Raw genomic sequence first — 23,116 nt, forward strand, 5'->3', positions numbered from 1 at the left:
CCGTGACAGCGCCCTCTCCTGGTGGCACTCTGAGCCTCACTAGCGCACTCCTACAAGCATGGGCTCAGAAGGCGGAGAGTTAAACGGGATGGGAAGAAAGAAAAAGTTGAGAATTTAAACGGGTGTGAAGATATTAATCTTCCTATTTCACGGTTTGATGCTTTAGAATCACACTCATCTAAAAGGACTCGAAAGAGATCAAACAGGTCAGCACCGCTGCCTCCTAACTGGATATGTTTGTTAGGAAGAGCTGCTGTGCATCAGGGTCGAATTACTCCCTTCAACTTATTTTCCAAAGTGCTTCAAATAAGTTTCTGCTAATAGGGTTTTGTTGTTTTGCTCCTGCTTTGTTTTGTGTGGACTAGGAGATAATTATTCTAAGCATACTCCTCAGAATCACCCTTGGCCTACCGGGATTTACTCATTTAACCTCCCATTCAAGGGTATTTATACACTTTTAGGCTGGGTCCCGAGGATATGAGCTTCCCATATCTCGTCTTTAATTTAGTCTGCTATGGTTTTTATCATGGAACATTAGATGCGCAATCATTAAAAGAGCTAAATGCAGACAAACGTGTGACTCCCAGCCAACCGTGAGTCTAGACAGGCGTGGAGGTCCCGTAACTCTGGAACTCACACTCACAGGCCACAATGCAGATGCAGTATTTTAATATGGAAATCAGGGGAAGCCGGCATTGCAAAAGTGATTTTAAAATAATCCTCCACGGCTCTGTACCTCTGAGAAAGAGCCATTAACATGGTGTAACAACATATGCACTCTATGATGTTGTGATAAAACTCATTTTGGGAGCTACATGCCTCTATAATTTCTGCCCTATCAATAAGGCGTGCACCAGCTGGTCCAAGGAAGATGGCGTGACACCAACTGCCAGCAGTGGAGGGTGTGCACAGTAAGAGGGCCCAGTCATCTCCAGGGTTCATCCCTTACACAAAGCCAGGCTTGGTTCCCAGTGGTGGGAGCCCCTCACCTCTGCCTGGAGCACGATGTACATTATCAGACACTCTCCAGGCTACTCTACCACTGCCTAGTGGCCAGGGGTGGACCTCTGCAGGCAGCAGGTCCCTTTTTAGCATGCTGTCCCAGTGCCGAGCACACAGTCCACATTATTTGCTCATCAAATGTATACTGAAAAAATTAATACAGAGGTTGTTTTATTTTAAAGTACAGCCAATCACTCTCAAATTTAACCTAATAAAAATCTTGAAATGTATTATCAATCTTTCTCCTAAGAATGAAGTCAATCAGGTTAGAGTTAAAGTAACTCAGAACACAGGTAAGGAAGACATTATCCATATTTTAGAACCACACATATACTCTTTGAGACCAAAGAAGAAAGGTTTATTTTGCCTGGAACCTAAATTCTTGATGCTACACAATCTAATTCAACCTATCTGTATTGCTCATTTGAACAACTGAAACACAGGGAGCCCAGAATAAGAAAGAGGGCCTTTAATCCTGGATAGCTTAATTTAATGCCTGGATAAATCCTAGAGTATATTAAGCAGATAATCAAAAAGTATTGGTAAAGTCCCTTGAGGGATGGGAGAAAAAATATCGAATTATTAAACTTTACCATCAGGAAATCCCCTGATATTGAGTCAAACTTCAGAGACACACAACTCAATAGGCCAAAGCCCTTGATCATCCTGAGGCTTACTCCTGTGAAGACTATGCAGGTAGCAGAGAAGCTCAGCCTACCTATAGGCAGGATTAAAAGTTACTTCTAGAGGACCTCTTTTGTTGCTCAGATGTGGCCTCACTTTCTCTAAGCCCAACTCTTCAAGTGAAATCACTGTCCTCCCCCCTAAGTGGGACATGACATCCAGGGGTGAATGTCTCCCTGGCTGTGTGGGAGATGATTCCCAGGGATTGAGTCCAGCACTGGCACTGTGGGATCAACAATTCCATCCTGACCAAAGTGTCAGCAGCAGAGAGAGTTCAAACAGAGTTGAGAGGCTACTCTTGGGAGTTGCTCTTACACAAGCTTCAGTAAGACATTGCAACCATCATAACTTGTCAAACCCAATTACAACCATTCCAGCCAATCCTAAAGAACACCTAGGGCAACATATAAGATTCTACAAAGGTTCCCTGTACTTGAGTAACCTTCCAGAAACCTACAACCTTCAGATGTGTCCCTGGACCAGATAAGTCCTGAAACCTAGAGGACTTAGCCTCTCTAGAACATCAGCTAGTTCCTTCTCCCTGCCCCATATTATTGATACCCCTTCCAACATGAAAAAGTTAGAATGTCCACAGACCAAGTACCCCAAAAGAGAGGGACAGAAAATCAAAGATGATGGTGGAATTACACAGAGAAGACAGGATTTAACACATGAATATGATTATTGAATCATTAAATTGATATTCTTTTAGTCGCCAATACCTTAGAGCAGCTAGAAGTAAAAACCTAAAATTGTGGAACTGTAACCCATGCAAACTCTGAAACTGTTCTACAACTAACTGTGCTGCTCTTCTTTGAAATTTATTGCTTTTTTGTATATATGTTATTTTTCACAAAAAAAAAAAAAAGTCGATTGTGATGATAAAAAAACATTCCTTCTAGCCTCCTATATTCTGGAGCAACTAGAAGGAAAAATCTGAGAGGATCGGCTGGTAGTCCATGACAAACTCTGGGATCTGTCCTGTACTCCTTGTTGAAGAGTGCTTTGAAAACTATTGCTTTCTCTTTGCTTTGTATATATGTTATATTATAGAATAAAAAAGTTTTAAAATGTATATCAATATTTCTGATCTCAAACGCTAGCTCCACTTGCCTACTCATTCAGGAGAGCCCATTTTAAACAAAGAATAAAAATTCATTGCAGGCATCAAGTTGCTAAAAAAGGTAAACAGTTAGAAATAACCCTATTTTTGCTTTCTCCCTTTATTCATGTGGGAAATAATTTAGCTCCACAACCAATCTGCATTCAACACATCTGGGATACCTGTTACATGGCTATAGTAAAAAAAACAGAGTAATTGATTCTGAACAAAGACCTAAATTCCCAATTAAGCAGAGGCTTCCACCTGCCACCCCCCCTTCTTTCTGCATTAGACCTTTTGATGCTTTTGATATGCATTAGGACCTCTACTACAAGGGAAGGAAGAGAAATCAAGGAAAGCATTTGAAATTCAAATAAATTAATTCATCTCCTCTTCAATATACTTTCAGAAAAAACTGAGTTGAAGAGGTAGAAAAGGTTAAAGGCACTGAATCCCATCCTGCCTTTTAATAGTTTTTTAATATATGTGAACTGAACTTTCTCTTTTATTTGCAAAGGTAATCAATGGATTAAAACTTGGGCCCTCCCTTCTTTCAAGAGAAGGGACGTGGCTTTTGCCCAGATGTATGTTTTTTAAAGACTTATTCTAGATTAATTTTGGTGAACTATTTAATCCATATCCTACAATGCTGAACTGAGGTTTTTTTTTTAAGCTGTCCATATAAGTTACATTAGGAAATGGACTAGTCAAAATTCAAATTTTTATCAAATAAACATTTTTTGCTTTAGTCTCACACATAAGTTAAAGTTTTAAAATATTAATTTCCATCTATTTTCGACACCCTGCAGTATGGACATTCCTTTGTTCTTTCTCTTTCACATTTTTAAATTTGTACATTTAGTCATTATCGTTATGAGGCTTTTTAAGGCTTCCTTTCTTCTCTAAACACTTAAGCATTACATTTTCAGAGTGGTGACTCCAGCCACTGACTTTTCATGGACCCTCAACACCCCAGGCTTCCAGACACGTAAAGACCACTTCTGGGGTAAGGAAGGGTGCTGAGGATGGGGCCAAAAAAACCCGCAGAGACCCACTCTGCTTGAATGTAGGGAAATTCATCTGTATACAAGTTAGTAATCCCAAATGGTTTCCTGAATACAGTAAATATTTGAGAATACCTTTCAATAAAACAAGGAAAGCAGGTGGAGTTTGAATTTGCTTTCTGGCCAAATTTGATTATCAAGAGTACAGGTACATATTTGGAAGAATTAGAGGACATTAGACTGGATAATAGTGTCCAGTTGAAGGCTCATACGACGAACACTGCAGTCTGTGAATGCTGGGGACACGATGAACAAAAAAATAGAGATGTACCACAAAGATGTCGTGGTACAGAGGGGACAGAGGCAAGCAAGTGGACAGTTTTGGGGAAGTCCCAGATGCTACAAAACAGAGAGAAGAGGTATTAACCTGCACTGGGGAAACCAGGAACCCCTTTCAAGGAAAGTGACATCTAAGACCCAACAGAGACAGCAAGGTGACTGAAGAGTTTAAGGATTTGAATGGAGATGGTCAGAGACTAGAGAGGTAGTCAAGATTCAAAGCCTAGAGGAATCCATCAATACATCTTCTTTTTTTTTTTTTTTTTAACATGGGCAGGCACCGGGAATCGAACCCGGGTCCTCGGGCATGGCAGGCAAGCATTCTTACCTGCTGAGCCACCGTGGCCCGCCCCATCAATGCATATTCTGAGCAACAGAGGAACAAGATCAGACTGGTATTTTAGACATGTAATACTGCATAGAGAATGGAGAAGGGACTACGGGAGCGTAGGTGGAAATTAAAGAAAGGAAGACCAATTAGCAATGCGCTACAGTTATCCAGGAGGAAGAAGAGGAGGGCCTGTGCAGTTATCACATTCGCAGAAATGGAGAAGGGGCTTTGGGGGGCAAGGAAATCAAGGAACTTTCACATCATCTTTATCTCCATCAGTCCCAACTCCCACCTCCAGCCCTTCTAGGCCCCCAAAAATCAATGTAAAAATGGCTGGCTCAAGCTTCCAGGAGGAAGGGGACAGGAGTCCATCTGCATTACTACATCACCTTGTAAAGGTTTCAGATTTAAACCTGAATCTGAAAGGTTTAAATTTAAACTCAACCCTTCCAGGAAGTCTTCTCTGATGGTCTGTGTCGGTTCCAGTCGGCCGTAGTCATAGGCTTTGGGTGACTTTGGGCAATGTATTTAGAGGCTCAGTGTCAACCTCTCTTTAACATGATTTTACTGAAGATTAAATTCATGAACTCATACAGTGCTCAGAACAGTGCCTTGCACATGCTAAGTCCTCAAAAACAGTTATCATTCCCCGTGTCAGTGCATTCATCTCCAGGTGTGCTAGGTGCCCTTGTCCCAGGCCAGGTGTTTTTAATTCACATAGTGTACGATCACTGGTAGCCCTGACTTGACCAAGCTAAGACTCAGGTTTCCTCTCTTTGATCCAGAGGCTGCTGTCCCCTTCAATCCGGCCCTGCCCCTGTAGATGGTCAGGCTTGACCTACCCCCTTGCCGGCCCCCAGCACCCCGAGCATGTTTCCCCAAGCACCCTTGCACTGCCCCGTCCCTACTTAAAAGGCATCTCTCCAGCCCCCAGGGTTTCTGGAAGGCAGACACCAGCTTTGGTCATCCTGGAGTTAACACAGCACCCAGAGAGGATGTAAACAATTTTGAATGAAGGAAGAAGTAAGTAGAATAATTAAAGAAATGCATACCGTCAGATAAAATGCCAAGTAACAACTTTATTAAGAAACATATTTCAATCTATGCAATATTTATGTAGAATAAACTTGACAAGATACTTGGAGAATAAAAAAAAAAAAAAGACTGGCTTTGCCAATGTGAGTTTAAGATAAATCCTCTAGTTCCCCGCTTGCAAGCAGCTTGCCTGGCTAAGTCCCACCTATCTAAAACTGCTGGCACCACCTCTGGCGAGGTGTGCATTCTAGAGAGATGGAGCCAGTGGGTTACAGTTGGGTGAGGGAAGCAGCATCCTGTGGACGGCATTTGCTGTTCTCTTGGCTAGGAACACAGCTGTAATAGCTAGTGCTCTCTTCCAAATATTTCTGGTTCTCCTCTTTCCAGGCTGTCATGGTCAGGTTCATGTGTCAACTTGGCCAAGTGGTGGTACCTGTTTGTCTGGCTGGGCAAGTGCTGGCCTGTCTGTTGCAATGAGGACATTTCATAGAATTAAATCATGATCACGTCAGCTGCATCCACAGCTGATTCCATTTGTAATCAGCCAAGGGGAGTATCTTCTGCAATGACTGATGCTTAATCTGATCACTGGAAGCCTTTTAAGGAGGATTCAGAAGAGACAGGCTCCCTTCCTGCTTCGGCTGGCAAGCCTCTCCTGTCGAGTTTGTCCAGACCCTCCATCGGAATCGTTGGCTTCACAGATCTGCCGTGCAGATTTTGGACTCTGTGTTCCCATGGTCACATGAAACACTTTTATAAATATTATATCTGCGAGTGTTCCCTGTTGATTCTGTTTCTCTAGAGAACCCTAACTAACACACAGGCACACAGTAAGACTGCACTTCCTGGTCTACCTGTGGAGCCATCTAACCCGTGCTGGCCAGAGAGCTGTGAGAGGGCATGATGTGTGCCAGCCCTGAGCTGAGGCTCTTACCTGCAGCTCCCTCTCCCCCTCGGCCATGAGTCTGCAAGTCAGCCGGGGTCCACGAGCAATCGCCCCTAGTAAAGACTTCCTACCAAACCTCGATGGGCGTATGAATCTTTGTTTTTTAAAACTGCAGAGATTTGGGGGTTGTCACGGCAGCCTAATTTAGCCTGTCCTTATGGACTGAGCCAGAGAAAGCGCATACATGCCACAAGGAGAAGAAAAAGCCAGAGATGGCTCATGCTAAGTGTAAAGTACCCAGAAAAAAGGAAAAGGAAGGATAGGGCAATGAGACTAAAAAGGAGGGGGTGGCCTAGAAAACAGAGACTTTTCCTTCATTTAAATATGTATGGAACATCTCCTTTGTCACTATGTCAGGGGATTATACAGATCAGTGATTTGTCACCAAATAAATATAACGTGGCAATAAATACACAATGGGTCAGACTGGTTGAATCCTGGCTCCAACATTAATTATCTGTGTAATTAAATGGGGATATTAATCCTATCTGTAAAATAAGAATACTATCATTTTTTTCTGTAGTTTATGAGAATTAAATGAAATAAATCATGTAAGCTATACAGTGTCTGGTACATATTAAGAACTCAAACATCAGAAATTATTTAATAATTATATATATACATATGTGTGTATATATATATGTAGTTTAAATAAGCCCAGAAAATAATTATCATATAGTCACTATACCTTATCTCTGTAAGGTATATAGAATAGAAAGTCCACATACATTTGAACGCATGTCGTAACAGAGATCTGATGATAAAATACGATATGCCAAAACTAAACCAGTTTTAAAGCTGAAATTCACTTCAATGAAAAAAGTAATAATGACTTTGGTCATATCAACCGTGACAAAAGCATAATTATAAAGTCACAAAAGTGAAGAAAACAAGCTTTTTTCCCCAGTATTATTTTGTGCTTTAAATTACAACCCTTCACAGCCATGTAGCTGACATCAACTTTTATGCAATGATTATTTCAGCATCAAACCCTTCTTCCTCCTTGTCCCAAACACACTGAGACAGAACGGCAGAACAGCTGTTGATATGTATATTCCAACAGCTCTTGGTATAGCACAATTTTCACTATTAATTTCCAAACAAGGTTCCTTTTCTCTTTACAGGATAAAGCAAGAAGAAAAATGAAGTTGACAAGTGTTTTTATATCTATCAATCACAAGTGGCAAAAAATTTTTTGCATTCTGCTTAAGAGTAATTTGAAACCATAACCGAAATAAGAAGTCACGTGACATTAAAGGTAAAAATACTAAAATCACATAGCTACACATTATATGACAAGACTGTTCTTGAAATAAATTTCCTTCCATTTCCATCTGCAAAAATTGTTTATTTCCAAAGTAGCTTTCTCCTCTTTGAGGCAGTTATATAAACGTAGCCTTTCTTGCACCAGACACTATTAATGTTTTGACCCCATTTAATTCTTATCAAGAAATATCAAAATATTAACAAAAACTACAAAGAAACTATCAATTTCAAACAAAGCCCTTTATGAAAATGTTAAGTCTGAGAAACGTATTCACTCAGAGGAATCATTATCACTTTCTCGGTATTAATCTGGTGCTCCAGGGCTTGTGCTTTTTTTTTTTTTTCTTAAGATGGAATATTTCTCATGCCATATGTTTCGGATAAGAATGTAGGATTTCCTTGGTCCTAGAATCCATTAATGCAGACAGAGCACAGCTGCACCCATAATCTGACATTTCAAATTAAAGCTATAGAATGTTCTATCCTTTGCTACCTTTAAATCAACATGCACTGAATCAAATGCTTCAAAGATACAATTGTGAACTGTCAAAGAATTGCATGAGTTCTCTTCCTCACAGAGCTTTCTGAGCCAAAGCTATTACTATGGTTTACCAGCAAACCATTAATACTAACACTAAATAGAGTGATTTTCACAAGTGTCTGAAGCCAACATATGCTGGACAGTCACCTCGGTTCTTATTCTATAAGCACTGTGGCTCCCTGGTGCCTCAGGCAAGCAGCTGTCATTTTCATCCAGGCCGTCTGCTAACACTTTCTGTAATTCCTAAGGAGCTTCCCAGCCTATACTTGGACTTGGCAGCTGCTGCACAGCACACTGTAGGATGCTGCGAGAGTTCTCTGCTTTACCGTAGTTCCTAAAAAGTCCTCTTCACGATGGTATTGCTGGGATAATACCATTTGGAGTTCAGCTTGGACAGCAAATATGACTTCTTCCACCACTGACTATGAACGAGTCTTCTCTACCAACACAGGCTCCCTGGAAGTGAACTCTGAGTCAGCCACATGTGAAAGAGAACTGAGACTCAGCACAAAAAAACAATGGGGAAGTTGAAACTTCCTAATTTGAAGAGGCAGAGAACATCAGTATCGAAGCTCTTACAACAGCCCTCCTAGCTTTTTTACGTAATTTGTCCTTTTCACCAGGATTAACGGAATGGCACAGAAAGAAGGAACTAAGAGAGAGTAGGCAAAAATCTCACCCTGCTTCAAAATCCTCATGGTCAACAATGTTCAAAAAGAGAGTGTGCAAAAAAAGCAAGTCAGAGTAAGTCAAAAAGTCAAAGAGGAAGCAAGCTTTCAATTGGAATGCGTCTTTAAAATGAAAAGAAGTCTGATTTTTTAAAGAAAATGAAACCATTTTCCCAACACACAGCTCCCTATGCCACCCTCTGAATGCTGGTCAAAGTGTTTGCAGTAAACAGACGCACAGGGGATTTTTCCCAACACAGCAGGACGTGCTTGCAAATGGAGAGAGAGGGTGATTCTTCACCTTGGGAAACATCAGTTCCCAAACCTCAAAACTTCTGCCACTATGAGCCTCTGACTGCCACAGGAACTCTGAGGATGGTGACAGATGTAAGTGAGTGACAACGAACTTGCAGAGTGCGGCTCAGTCTTTGTCCAGGGAAGACCGACGGTCAGGGTCCCAGTTCCGTGGGTGGAGAGTCACACAAATAGCAGGGGAGATGGGTGCACAATCTCTCTGGGCAACCAACACCCGGACGCTACCCAGACTTGTAGCAATCAGGAAAGAACAAGATAACAGCTGACTACAATCAAGAACTCATCTACACACGTGACAGTGAAAAAACTTGTGTCTGGTGCTCTTTTTATCCAGGGCATGGACATATAAGTAAAAAACTAAGGATAAAATATATATAAATTTTATATTTATATAAAATATAAATAGGGGGAGGGATAAAGGGTAAAAAAAAAAGGGTAGATTGTAAGACTAGTGGTCAATGAAAGGGAGGGGTAAGAGGTATGGGGTGTGTGAATTATTTTTTGGGGGGGTGATGCAAATTTCTAAAAATGATCAATACACAACTATGTGATGATATTGTGAGCCACTGAGTGAAGACTTTGGATGGACTTTGTGTGTGACGATTTCTCAATAAATTTTTTTTTTTAAAGGACTCATCTACTATGTGGGTTCTTGAAATGCCAAAAGTTTCCAAATTGAAAGGATACTTTTAAAAAATCTTTAAGAAATGAATGTGAGGACAAGCTAGCCCATCTTGTGATGGAGAGTGCTCCATAAAAAAATAATTATTTTTATTATATGAAGGAGGCATCTGGGAAATCTTGTTCCCCTTACTCTTTCTACCTATTGGTGAGAGAATTTTTCAAGCCAAAAATCAAGCAGAGCAGGAGAGAGTGTGCTGAAGTTGGCTTCCTATTGTTATCAGTTGTTCCACAAATGAATTTTCTAATAAACTCAAAAGGTTTATTTCTTTCAGTACCAAAGAAGGGTTTTAAAACCCAAATCTTTGGCATAGATACCGCCAGTGTTTGTCACACTTCCATGTCTCCTTAAATCAGCGTTGCTGGATGCCGTGAACTTTCAGTACCCCCTTTACGTCATAACTCCCCACTATACTGTCTGTCCTGGATATCAGGTGGTATGAATTCAGAGAATGTAAACTCATTTTAGGATTAGCCTAAGTAAAACAATTGATGAGACAGATTTGATTTTTCTAACTCAGCGGTCAAAACACACATATTTACATTTACACTACTACATATTTCTATTAGCAGAGATAATAGTGATTGACTATTACATGTAAAGTCTGCTGATAAGATCGGTTTAAAAATACTAGCTGGGGGCGGGCCACAGTGGCTCAGCAGGCAGAGGTCTCACCTGCCATGCCGGAGACCCAAGTTTGATTCCCAGGGCCTGCCCATGCAGAAAAAAAAAAAAAAATTAGCTGGGAAGTACCTAATTTTCCAGTTAATTGCATTCCAAAGCGTTACTTATAAAATGTTTGCTGAGAGCCTAAAATTCAGTTTTCCACAGAAACAGCAGTATAAAGCATAGTCAGGCACAGGCAGCCAGATGAATGGGAACAAAATTTTAGTAGCATTCCAAAGACTTGTGTAATATATTCCCCCTAGACCCCCGGCGCAGGTTACCTAGCGGGAAGGAGGGCTGGCCTTGTCGTAAAGTCAGAGCAAACTGACTTCGTCTGATTTGGTCATGGCTCTACTAACAAACATTTCAAATAGTCCTGGCACCATTTGTGAATGAGTGAATGAATGAATGAACGAATGACTCAGAGGATGCACCAACTGCTGTTCTCAGGGTCTGTGAGACGAAGCGTGTGCAGGGACCCACTGCAAGAAAAACACATAGAAGCACCTGGAAAGAAGAGAGGAGGGAAGGAGACAGTATCTAGACTCTTAAAAGTTAACTGTGATTGGGTGGGGCACGGTGGCTCAGCAGGCAGAATTCTCGCCTGCCATGCTGGAGACCCAGGTTCGATTCCCAGTGCCTGGCCATGCCAAAAAAGGAAAAGGAAAAGAAAGTTAATTATGATCTATAAACTAAAAAAGTCTCCCTCTCAGGGTATTGGAGCTCCAATATGCCTCCAGAAAGGAGACAAAGTTAAGTTTTTTGGGTATTCCTCCAGAGATACTCTAGGCATGTTCAAGCATAAACATGTATTATGATCCCCTCTTTAAAAACATGGAAGCATCTTACCGACATGGTTATTGTAGATACCTCATACACACACCCAATGCACAGACCTCGCACACCTTAATGTCTTACATAACACACCTCTACACCTCTACATATGCCATATACACCAGGCTTCTTCCACGAGATGAGGACATTACTCCCTCTTCCGTCAGACCTTTTTCCTTTAAGATTCCAGGTGCCAGGCTCCCAGTCCCCACTCCCACTCCACCCTGCCTCCTCTTCTGTCTGTAAATACTGGAGCACTTGGGGCTAATCCTTGGAACTGTTCTCCCTCTGAGGATGCTCCGTCTTTGCAGATCTCGGGCAGCTTCATGGCTGGAAACATCACTGCCACCATCTTTGTCTGGATCACGGCAGTGACCTCCTAACTGGTCTTGTTTTCAGCTTTGCATCCCTCTCCCCTACACACACACGCGCGCGCGCATGCGCAAAGAGTCTGGAGTTCATCTATTAAAACATGAGGCCAGAACTGAAAGCAGGGACACCAACATTCATAGCAGCAATGTTCACAATAGTCAAAATGTGAGAACAATCCAAGCGTGCGCCCACGGATGAATAAACACAATGTGGTATAGCCGTACAATGGAATACTGTTCACCCATAAAAAGGAATCAAGTTCTGATCCACGCTGCAACATGGATGGATCTTGAAGCCATTATGTTCAGTGAAATAAGTCAGACACCAAAAGATAACATACTGGATGATTCCAGTGATAACAAGATACCTAGAATGGTCAAATTCATTGAGAGAGAAAGATCTAATCTTTGAGGAGATTTACTGTTTAACAGGTATAGATCTTCTTGTTTGGGGTGCTGAAAAAATTTTTAAATAGATAGGGGTGATGGCTGTACAACATTGCAAACATACTTAATGCCCAAATTATATACTTAAAAATGATGAATATGACAAATTTATTTGAAATAGGTATTTTACCACAAATAAATGTACAAATAAAAATACATACATATAAGGTCAGGTGAGGCAATTACTCTGTTCAAAGCCTCCAACAGCTCCCTCCCACGGCACTCGGCCAAGCCAAGCTCTCCTGGTGGCTCAGAGGCTCTCCCGAACACGGCTCCAGGCCCAGGTCTCCTCTGACCTCACCTCCTACCTCTCCTGCTCACTCTGCTCCAGCTCCTTGGGGCCCCTGAAAGGTGCCAGGCATGCCCCCACCTCCGTGCTCTTACCCTAAAAAGCTCCCCACTTCAGACACCCTCAGGTATTACAAAGGAGGTGGATTATTTTGCCTGATGCATTCAAATGACCAATTCCTGAGACACTAGGGTTTCAAAGAGAGAAAAAGGTTGTTACTAGGTACATCGTAGGGGATCAAATGCCTATCAGCTCATAATCTGTTTCCCAGGGCTGCAGTAATTCTGATAGTTTTATATAGAATCAAAAGATGGTTAGGTTTTAGGATAATGACCACAATGGCCCCTGATGATGTAATTAGAGGTGACCTAATAACTGAGCATGCACAGACTGAGCAAAAGCTTAGTCACAGAACATAAGTAAAAAAAAAAAAAATGGCAGCCTTACTATGATGATGGACATGATTTTTAGTATTACAGTAAGGCTAACGTCTAAGCCACTGTGCATGTCAGGTGGATCCATTCTGGTGAAAGCCAGTCTTGGTTATCAAGATAACTTTGGACTTGGGGTGGGTTAATTCTGGGCTGACCCAAGACCCTTCATTAATAAACATTAGGGGTTCTCCTTTAGGAATTACTATATTCTTAAACTGAAAAACTGGATAACTGGGTTAGTCACAAAGATCTTACAATCACAGAAGCAAGAAGGTAAAGGGTATACAATCATTACCAGAGATCAAGGCAGCTGGATTCCAGTTCAGAGATTTCAGGTACTTCCCTCTGTCTACTCCAATATACCAAAAAGCAAAAAGGACTATCGATATAATGATTCAGTAATCAAAATCATCCCTTAAATCCTAATTTCTTGGTTACAACAGGAACCCTTCACTCGAATGCACTTCTCGGCCACTAAATGTACTATAGAAAAGTCCACCCATGTCTGCCTCTTTCTGATTTATTTTTCTCTAAAGCAGTTAGACTTTCCAGGGTCTACATTAATTTACTGTTTATTTTCTGTTTCTCACTTCTCAGATACAAGCTCCAGGAGGACAAGATTATTATTTGCTTGTTCTCTGGCCTAACCTCAGTTCCCAGGAAAATACATGGCACACAAAAACTAGGACCTAACAAATATTTGTTGAACAAATAAATGCACTAGCAATGTATTCTGAATAAATGAACCAGCAATGTATTCTGAATACTATTTTGTTTCAATTTCTTCATTAAGTGGATAAAATAATCTTGTCTTTAAAGTGTCTGTTTGTCCATTATAGGTATGTAAAAATGTAAGTATGCAGTCCTCTCTGATGAACCTGAAGATTTCCCAATTCTTTTACTATTTTTCATAGGATGCCACAGTAAGTGTTTTAATGGACACATATTTGGGAATACAAGGGAATGAGTACAAAATGTTAAGGATGGGAGCTTTTTCTTTTGATGCAAATGTTAACCACCACAAATTTAACAAAAATAAAGCAAGAAAACAATCTCACAGTCACCAAACAGTATCTGAACCCATTTTGTGGGGCTAATTGTTAGGGGATCTGTGCTCAGTTTATGTGTCAAGTGACAGACTGCGGTGAATTACTACTGTAAAATTATAGGGTTATAAGAGAGAAAAATTGCAGGGCAAAGAATTCATGCTAAGCTTGGAAGAGAGGAAATGACAACAAAATCCGACAGATGTTTTTCGGTAAAAGCAGATATCACATTCCAAGTAAAACCTGTCCCCAGCACAGAGGTTAACTGTTGAGTCCCTTCTTCAAAGGAAGGAACCAAAGCCATCAACTCGGGGTCCCCTACCCTTGGGAGCCTCTGGGCACCCTGCAGAGCTGGCTGGGATGTCCATATGCTGGCGAATGGCTTTTAGTGCACCCTCCTGTACTATTACAGATCTTCCAGCTGGAGACAATGGTGAGAACGGCTTATTTTCAACTGCGAGGTAAACCCTGGAACAGCCAACACCAAGGGCTATCTTTTTGTTTTTACTTAGACAGGATTTTCCTGCCTTTCCCTGAATTTGAAGTAGATTCAGCTGAGGAATTACTGATACTTTTTCCTCCAGCTGTTACCATGTAAATTTGCACTGTTCCATTTTCAAGGAAATCACTAGAACCACGAGTATCATTAACGGTATAGCTCTAAACAAATGTTAGTGAGCACAATCAAAACACAAAATGCCTGCATGCATTAAAGCAGCGACTGATTCTCAGTCGTGGGTTTGGTTTTGTTTAGTTTCGTCTTTGGAGTCAAGTAAAGGATCTCATGCAGGGTACACTGCTACGCTCCCTATTTCGTTGCTGGGGTCCGTGACACAACAATTAATAACGACGCATAACAACTGACAACAATTTCAAGTTCCAAAGACATCCAACAAAGAGATGTCTCCAAAAATAATATGGTTCAAATCAGGGTGAAAATAATCAAGGCCAAATAAACCGTGCCAGTAGAATAATTTCAGAGTTACGTAAATTACGAAGTGACAGAATCACAGAGTGTTAATCCAGAAGAGATAATCAGTTACTGGCCTCATTTTAGAGAAGAGGTGTGGCACCCCTCTCTGAGACTTAAAATATTCCGGTTAGAAAAAAGTATAGTAATATTTTGTATATGAATATTGTTTTGTTATTAAAGTTACTGTCTATCAAATAAGAATGGCAAATGAAGAATAAGCTATTCCTCTACTTACAATCCCTTTTAAGAATTTAAATCCACCACTTTCATTATCAAAATGCAATTTAAGGGCAGGCCATGGTGGCTCAGCAGGTGGAGTGCTCGCCTGCCATGCCGGAGACCCAAGTTCGATTACTGGTGCCTGCCCATGCAAAAAAAATAATAATAATAATAAAATGCAATTTAATTTCTTGAACTTGATAGCTTAAGGAGGTTACAAAGGTGAATTTCTTTTTCTTAGGAATGTATATGGTAATGCTATTTGTTCAAGGAGCATGATATGTATGGAACTTACTCCCCAATGTTCTGAAAATAGATAAACAGATGAGACAGGTTACAGAATGACACAGCAAATGTGATTAAATGTTAAAACTGGTGAATCTGGATAACAGGGAGTAGAGGTTATGTATTTTTTTTTTTTTTATTATATTTGCAATGATCCTATAAGTTCGAAATTATTCCAAAATAAAAAGCTTAAAGGAGAGAAAATGCTATTTAAAGAAAAATTCCTATGTGAAATCTGATTAATAATAAATGAGGCAGTAACACTTCAAACTGGCTTCTCACCAACTATGTTATACAAAATAACACTCATAAAAATCTATTATTTGGGGAAAGAAAATTTTAAAATGCTTCACTAATTAACTTTGAGCTTTTTTTTTTTTTTTAACTTCCCAGTAACATCACCCATTCAGCCCTTGCCCAGGGTAAAATGCACAAAGCTAGAACTTCTATTCAAGACTTATATACAGACAATGGAAACTCATTAATACAAAAAGAAACAACCAAGACAAAATTAAAATCTGGAATAATGCAACTCCTGCAGCCACTACTGGACCATTAAGTCATAAGAACAAAGCACTACGGGGGAAGCCTTAGTGACATCGTCTGAGCAGCTGGCCTTCAGCAGGTCCTCCCAGACCTTCTGTTTCTTCACTGGTGAACAGAATTACAGAATAAGATTATCTACACAAGGGCCCTTCAGTTTTTGTTTGAGAAACTTTTAGGAATGCATGATTTGTCTTGTGGGTAAATATTTGCCAAAAACATGAACTCAGTAATAGGTGGCATTAAAAACAAACACAGGAAGATATGTGTTCAGAAGCCTCCCAGGCTCTTTAAGAGAATACCTAAAATAGAGTATCTCAAATAATTATGAACATTGACTTAAGTCCTTATTCTCAGTCAAAAAAAAAAATAAGGAAAATGATTCCAGAATGCTTCAGGATTTTTTTTTTTATTAATTAAAAAAATTAACTAACACAACATTTAGAAATCATTCCATTCTACATATACAATCAATAATTCTTAATATCATTACATAGATGCATATTCATCATTTCTTAGTACATTTGCATCGATTTAGAAAAAGAAATAGAAAGACAACAGAAAAAGAAATAAAACATAATAGAAAAAAAAAACTATACCTCAGATGCAGCTTCATTCTGTGTTTTAACATAATTACATTACAATTAGGTAGTATTGTGCTGTCCATTTCTGAGTTTTTGTATCCAATAGACTAACATTTTTGAGAGCAAATCCAAGCCATTTTCATCCAAGTTTTTGACATGGGATGCTAGGCTTCCTGGTTTCCACTTGGGAAATGTATTCTTATAATCGTGTAAAGATTCCACTTCTGGCCACACCTCATTACTGGGAGTACCCAAAGCTCTGAAAATCTTGAAGAGTTGATCAATTTCTGAATCTCCATGGAAAGGTGGTTGTTTTAGTTGTTAATTCTGCAAATATAGTACCTATACTCCAAATGTCAACTGGAGTTGAGTAGCGAGCTCAAAACTTCTGGAGTTCTATGCCAGAGTGTTACTACTTCACGTGTATATACTTGAATAGGTATTCTAAAAGCTCTGGCAAGCCCCAAATCAGCCAATTTAATTGTTCCTTTGTCATCAATCAATAGATTTTGAGGTTTTAAGTCTCTGTGAAGAATTCTTCTAGAATGACAAAACACAATCCCTTGTAGGATTTGGTATAAATAACTCTTAAGTCAGGAATCCATTAATTGACCAGGTGGAATGGAATCCAAGTATTTCTTTTTTTTTTATTAATTAAAGAAAAAAAAGAAATTAACACAACATTTAGAAATCATTCCATTCTACATATACAATCAGTAATTCTTAACATCATCACATAGATGCATGATCATCATTTCTTAGTACGTTTGCATCGATTTAGGAAAAGAACTAGCAAAACAACAGAAAAAGATATAGAATGTTAATATAGAGAAAAAAATAAAAATATAACAGTAAAAAAAAAAGATACAAACAAACAGACAAACAAACAAAAAAAACCCTATAGCTCAGATGCAGCTTCATTCAGTGTTTTAACATGATTACTTTACAATTAGGTATTATTGTGCTGTCCATTTTTGAGTTTTTGTATCTAGTCCTGTTGCACAGTCTGTATCCCTTCAGCTCCAATTACCCATTATCTTACCCTGTTTCTAACTCCTGCTGGACTCTGTTACCAATGACATATTCCAAGTTTATTCTCGAATGTCGGTTCACATCAGTGGGACCATATAGTATTTGTCCTTTAGTTTTTGGCTAGACTCACTCAGCATAATGTTCTCTAGGTCCATCCATGTTATTACATGCTTCATAAGTTTATCCTGTCTTAAAGCTGCATAATATTCCATCGTATGTATATACCACAGTTTGTTTAGTCACTTGTCTGTTGATGGACATTTTGGCTGTTTCCATCTCTTTGCAATTGTAAATAACTGCTTCAGGATTTTAATAACACAGAAAACCATCTTTTAGTATTCTCTTTTGCTACTCAAACACATATATTTTCAACAACCAGCCTGGTAGAGAGACCATAAGGCAACTATTGGCTTTGTAAGCTTCGGATCTAAATTGCTGGCTAACTCCAAATATATTTCATAAAGCACTCAAGTGAACCCAGGAAAAACATCCTCCCTAGAATTTCACGCCCTTTGTCCCGGGTGGGAGGGCGCACGTTTGATGGCACCTCAGAGACTGCAATGAGGTCTACAATAGCCTGACAGCCAGCTGGGCCAGCTCAGCCAGCCCAGCCCCAACACAACTCGGCTCAGCACCAAATATGAGGAACTTGTCAGGGACATGTGTTACTAATATTCAGTCATGTAATAAAGAAAAAGCACCATGACAAGCATGGCTAGCTAAGGAGTAAAATCCAACATCATAAGAGGAACTGTTCGAAACTCGAGTGAATATGGCATTTCTAATGGCAAAATGGCCTGGGAATTAGTTACGCCAGGTTCAAACCCCACATCTGCATTCACTCTCCATATGCCATAGGACAAGTCATCAACTCCCTAAGCTTTAGCTGCTGCCTCTTTAAACCAGGTGTATAACATCTACCTATAACACTGTCGTACCAGGTGTATAATATCTACCTATAACACTGTCGTAAGCTTAGGAAGAACAGAAGAACCCCCTAGAATCCATGTGGTTGGGATTTTCTGTTTTTTTGTTACCTGCTAAAGAGAAAAGTGTCTGGCATGTAATAGTGTGCTCAAGAAATATTTGGTGAAGAAGTGAATGAATGCAAAATAACTCAGCAGGGTACTGAAAATTTTCTTGTCACTAAACATTGAAATAGTGATAACTAATCCGAGATTAGCCATAATAAAGGCTGTAATCATAATATATTAACACTTAAAACTTCATCTTGGACTTTTACCCAAAGCACAAACAACAAAAGGATCATTGGGAACTCATCAAAATTAAAAACTTTTGTGGTTCAATGTACTTTATCATGAAAGTAAAATGATAACCTACACAATGGGAGAAAATATTTGGAAACCACATACTGATAAATGTTTACTATTCAGGTACATAAAGAAAATCTTTAATTTAACAAGATGACAAACAACCCAATTATGAATGGGCAAAAGACTTAAAAAGACATCTCTCCAAAGAAGACACACAAATGGCCAGAAAGCACATGCAAAGATATTCAACAACATTAGCCATCAGGGAAATGCAAATAAAAACAATCATGAGATTCCATTTCACAACCATTAAAATGGCTGCTATTAAAAAAAAATAACAGAAAATATCAAGTGTTGGAGAGGAAGTGGAGAAATAGGAACACTCATTCATTACTGGTGGGAATGCAAAATGGTGCCGCTGATGTAAAAGACAGTTTGGTGGATCCTCAGAAGCTAAGCATAGAACTCCAATATGACCCAACAAACCTGCTACTAGATATATAATCAGAAGTGAAGGCAGTGACTCAAACAGATATTCGGACACTGGTGTTCATAGCAACATTATTCACAATTGCCAAAAGACAGAAGCAACCCACAAGTCCATCAACCAATGAATGGACAGAGTGTGTTATCTATGTACAATGGAATATTATTCAGCCATAAAAAAAGGAATGAAGTCGTGATACACATGACATGATGAACTTCGAAGACATCATGTAGAGTGAAATAAACCAGACACAAAAGGTCTAATATTGTATGCTTTCACTAGTTTGAAATAAGTAGAATGAACACATTCTTAGAAATAGAATCTAGAATATAGGATACCAGGGGCTGGGTTGGAAGTAGGGAATGGGGAATTAAGGATTAAAATGTACAGGGTTCCAAGGAGACTTCCAGTAAGATGGCCAACTAGAATAGCTCAAAATTAGCCCCACTGGGAGAGCCTTCTGCACCACATGTGGCAGCCCTAGTTGCAGAGGTCGAGGGCCTGAGAGGTAGAAAGCTGGACCCTGGTAAGGAGCCGCGGAGCCTGCAGGAGTGCACAGACAGGAGCCCGGGACAAGGAAATAAGCCCAGCCACATTTCTTGGGTGTGCTATCCTCACCAGCGCAGTCCCGTGACCGGTGACTCATCCCATACCCCATGCACCTGAGCCCTGTTACACGCTCCCATTCCCCACGCTTCAGGTGCCCCCATCCCACCAGTCCCCAATGCACGTACCTGCTCCACAGCCACCCCCCAGATACAACCCAATCCACCTCTCCTGCACCCCTTTCGAGACAAATGAATGGGAGACAAATGAATAACAGAAAGAATCAATAAAACCAAAAGTTGGTTCTTTGAGAAAATCAGTAAAATTGATGGGCCACTAGCAAAACTGACAAAGAAAAAAAGAGAGAGGATGCAAATAAACAAAATCAGAAATGAGGAGGGGTGCGTTATCACAGGCCCTGAAGAAATAAAAGAAATCATAAGAGGATATTATGAACAACTATATGCTAACAAACTACACAACTTAGATGAAATGGACAAATTCCTGGAGACAAACAACCAAGCTACACTGACTCAGGAAGAAATAGAAGATCTCAACAAACCAATCACAAGTAAAGAGGTTCAATCAATCATCAAAAATCTTCCTACAAAGAAAAGCCCAGGGCCAGATGGCTTCACAGGGGAATTTTCAAACATATCAGAAAGAACTAACACCAATCCTGCTCAAACATTTCCAAAAAATTGAAGAAAAGGGAACTCTACCTAACTCATTTCATGACGCTAATATCATTTTAATACCAAAACTGGGTAAAGATGCTATAAGAAAAGAAAACTATAGTCCAATCTCCCTAATGAACATAGATGCAAAAATTCTCAATAAAATATTAGCAAATCAAATTCAATGACATATTAAAAGAATTCTACATCAAGACCATGTAGGGTTTATACCTGGAATGCAAGGGTGGTTCAGCACGAGGAAAACAATCAATGTAATACAGCACATTAACAAATCAAAAGTGAAAAAAAAACACATGATCATTTTGATTGATGCTGAGAAAAGCATTCACCAAATTCAGCATCCTTTCCTGATAAAAACACTCCAAAAGATAGGAATCAAAGGTAACTTCCTCAATATGATAAAGGGAATATATGAAAAACCAATAGCCAGCATCATACTCAATGGACATTGTTTAAAAGCCTTTCCCCTAAGACCAGGTACAAGACAGGGATGCCCACTGTCACCACTATTTTCAACATTGTGCTTGAAGTTCTACCTAGAGCAATCAGGCAGGACAAAGAAATAAAAGGCATCCGAATTGGAAAGGAAGAAGTAAAACTCTCATTATTTGCAGATGATAAGATACTATACTTGGAAGATCCTGAGAAATCTACAGCAAAGTTACTTGAGCTAATAAACAAATTTAGCAAGGTGGCAAGATATAAAATTAATGTGCAAAAATCAGTAACATTTCTATACACAGGAAATGTCCTAGCTGAAGAGTCAGTTAAGAAAAAAAATCCATTCAGAATAGCAACTAAAAGAATCCAATACTGAGGAATGAACTTAACTAGGGACGTAAAGGACCTGTACACAGAAAACTACATAACATTGCTAAAAGAAATCAAAGGAGATCTAAATATGTGGAAAGACATTCCCTGCTCATGGAGAGGATAGTTGAATATAGTTAAGATGTTAATTCTTCCCAAATTGATCTACAGATTCAACACAGTACCAATCAAAATTCCAACAGCCTACTGTTAAGATTTGGAAGATAACTACCCAATTCATCTAGAAGGGAAAGAGATCCCGAATAGCTAGAAGCATCCTAAAAAAGAAGAATGAAGTGGGAGGATTAACATTCACTGACTTTAGAATCTATTATAAAGCCACAGTGGTCAAAAGAGCATGGTACTGGCACAAAGACAGAAGCACTGACCAATGGAATTAAATCACAAGTGCAGAAACAGACCACCAAATCCATGCTTAACTGATTTTTGACTAGGCCCCCAAATTCTGTGAACTGGGACAAAATAGTCTTCTCAATAATTGGGCATGGAACAACTGGATATCAATAGCCAAGAGAATTAAAGAGGACCCTTATCTTACACCCTACACAAAAATTAACTCAAAGTGGATCAAACACCTAAATATAAGAACTAGCACCACAGAAGAAAATGTAGGGAAACATTTTCAAGACCTAGTAATAAGCGGTAGCTTCCTAAATTTTACACCCAAAGCACAAGCAACAAAAGAAAAAATAGATCAATGGGAACTCCTCAAAATTAAATGCTTCTGCACCTCAAAAGACTTTGTCAAAAAGGTGAAGAGGCAGCCAACTCAATGGGAAAAAGTATTTGGAAATCACATATCAGACAAAAGTTTGATTTCCTGTATATAAAAAAGAATCATACAACTCAACAACAAAAGAACAAACAATCCAATTATAAAATGGGCTAAAGATATGAATAGACATTTTTCTGAAGAGCAAATACAGATGGCTCAAAAGCACATGAAGAAATGCTCATTTTCACTGGCCATAAGGTAAATGCAGATCAAGACTACAATGAGATACCACCTCACACTTACAAGAATGGCTTCAACTAAACAAACAGGAAACTATTAATGTTGGAGAGGATGTGCAGAAACTAGGACACATGCACTGCTGGTGGGAATGTATAATGGTTCAGCCACTATGGAAGACTGTTTGGCGATTCCTTAGGAAACTAAATATCAAGTTGCCCTATGACCCAGCAATAGCACTACTTGGTATATACCCAGAAGAGCTGAAAGCAAGGACACAAACAGACATTTGCACACCAATGTTCATAGCAGCATTATTTACAATTGCCAAAAGATGGAAACAAACCAAATGCCCATCAACAGATGAATGGATCAACAAAATGTGGTATATACATACAATGGAATATTATGCAGCAGTATACTATACAAAATGACATCCTGAAGCACATGACAAGATGGATGAGCCTTGAGGACATAATGCTGAATGAAATTAGCCAGACACAAAAGGACAGATACTGTATGATTCCACTTTTATGATCAGCATAAAGATATGATCAGAGGCTTATAATACATGATATAGCGGACTTAGAGATACCTAGGAGCTAGAGATGGGTGAACCATTTGCTAATGAGGTTGAACTCCAACGTAAGGGACTAGATAGGAGCAAAGGTTAATTCTCTAGTGGGTCTA

The 23,116-nt window shown here is 39.5% G+C and overlaps 1 protein-coding gene and 1 pseudogene across 10 annotated transcripts in view; both read right to left on the reverse strand.

The window, feature by feature from the left end:
- Positions 1-23,116, reverse strand: part of EPB41L3 (erythrocyte membrane protein band 4.1 like 3) — a 261,674-nt gene that overhangs the window by 128,106 nt on the left and 110,452 nt on the right. The window lies entirely within an intron of this gene.
- LOC143662774 (cyclin-dependent kinase 1 pseudogene) lies at positions 16,562-20,045 on the reverse strand (annotated as a pseudogene).

Source organism: Tamandua tetradactyla, chromosome 18 (genome assembly GCF_023851605.1).
Source record: "Tamandua tetradactyla isolate mTamTet1 chromosome 18, mTamTet1.pri, whole genome shotgun sequence".
NCBI classification, from domain to species: Eukaryota; Metazoa; Chordata; class Mammalia; order Pilosa; family Myrmecophagidae; genus Tamandua; species Tamandua tetradactyla.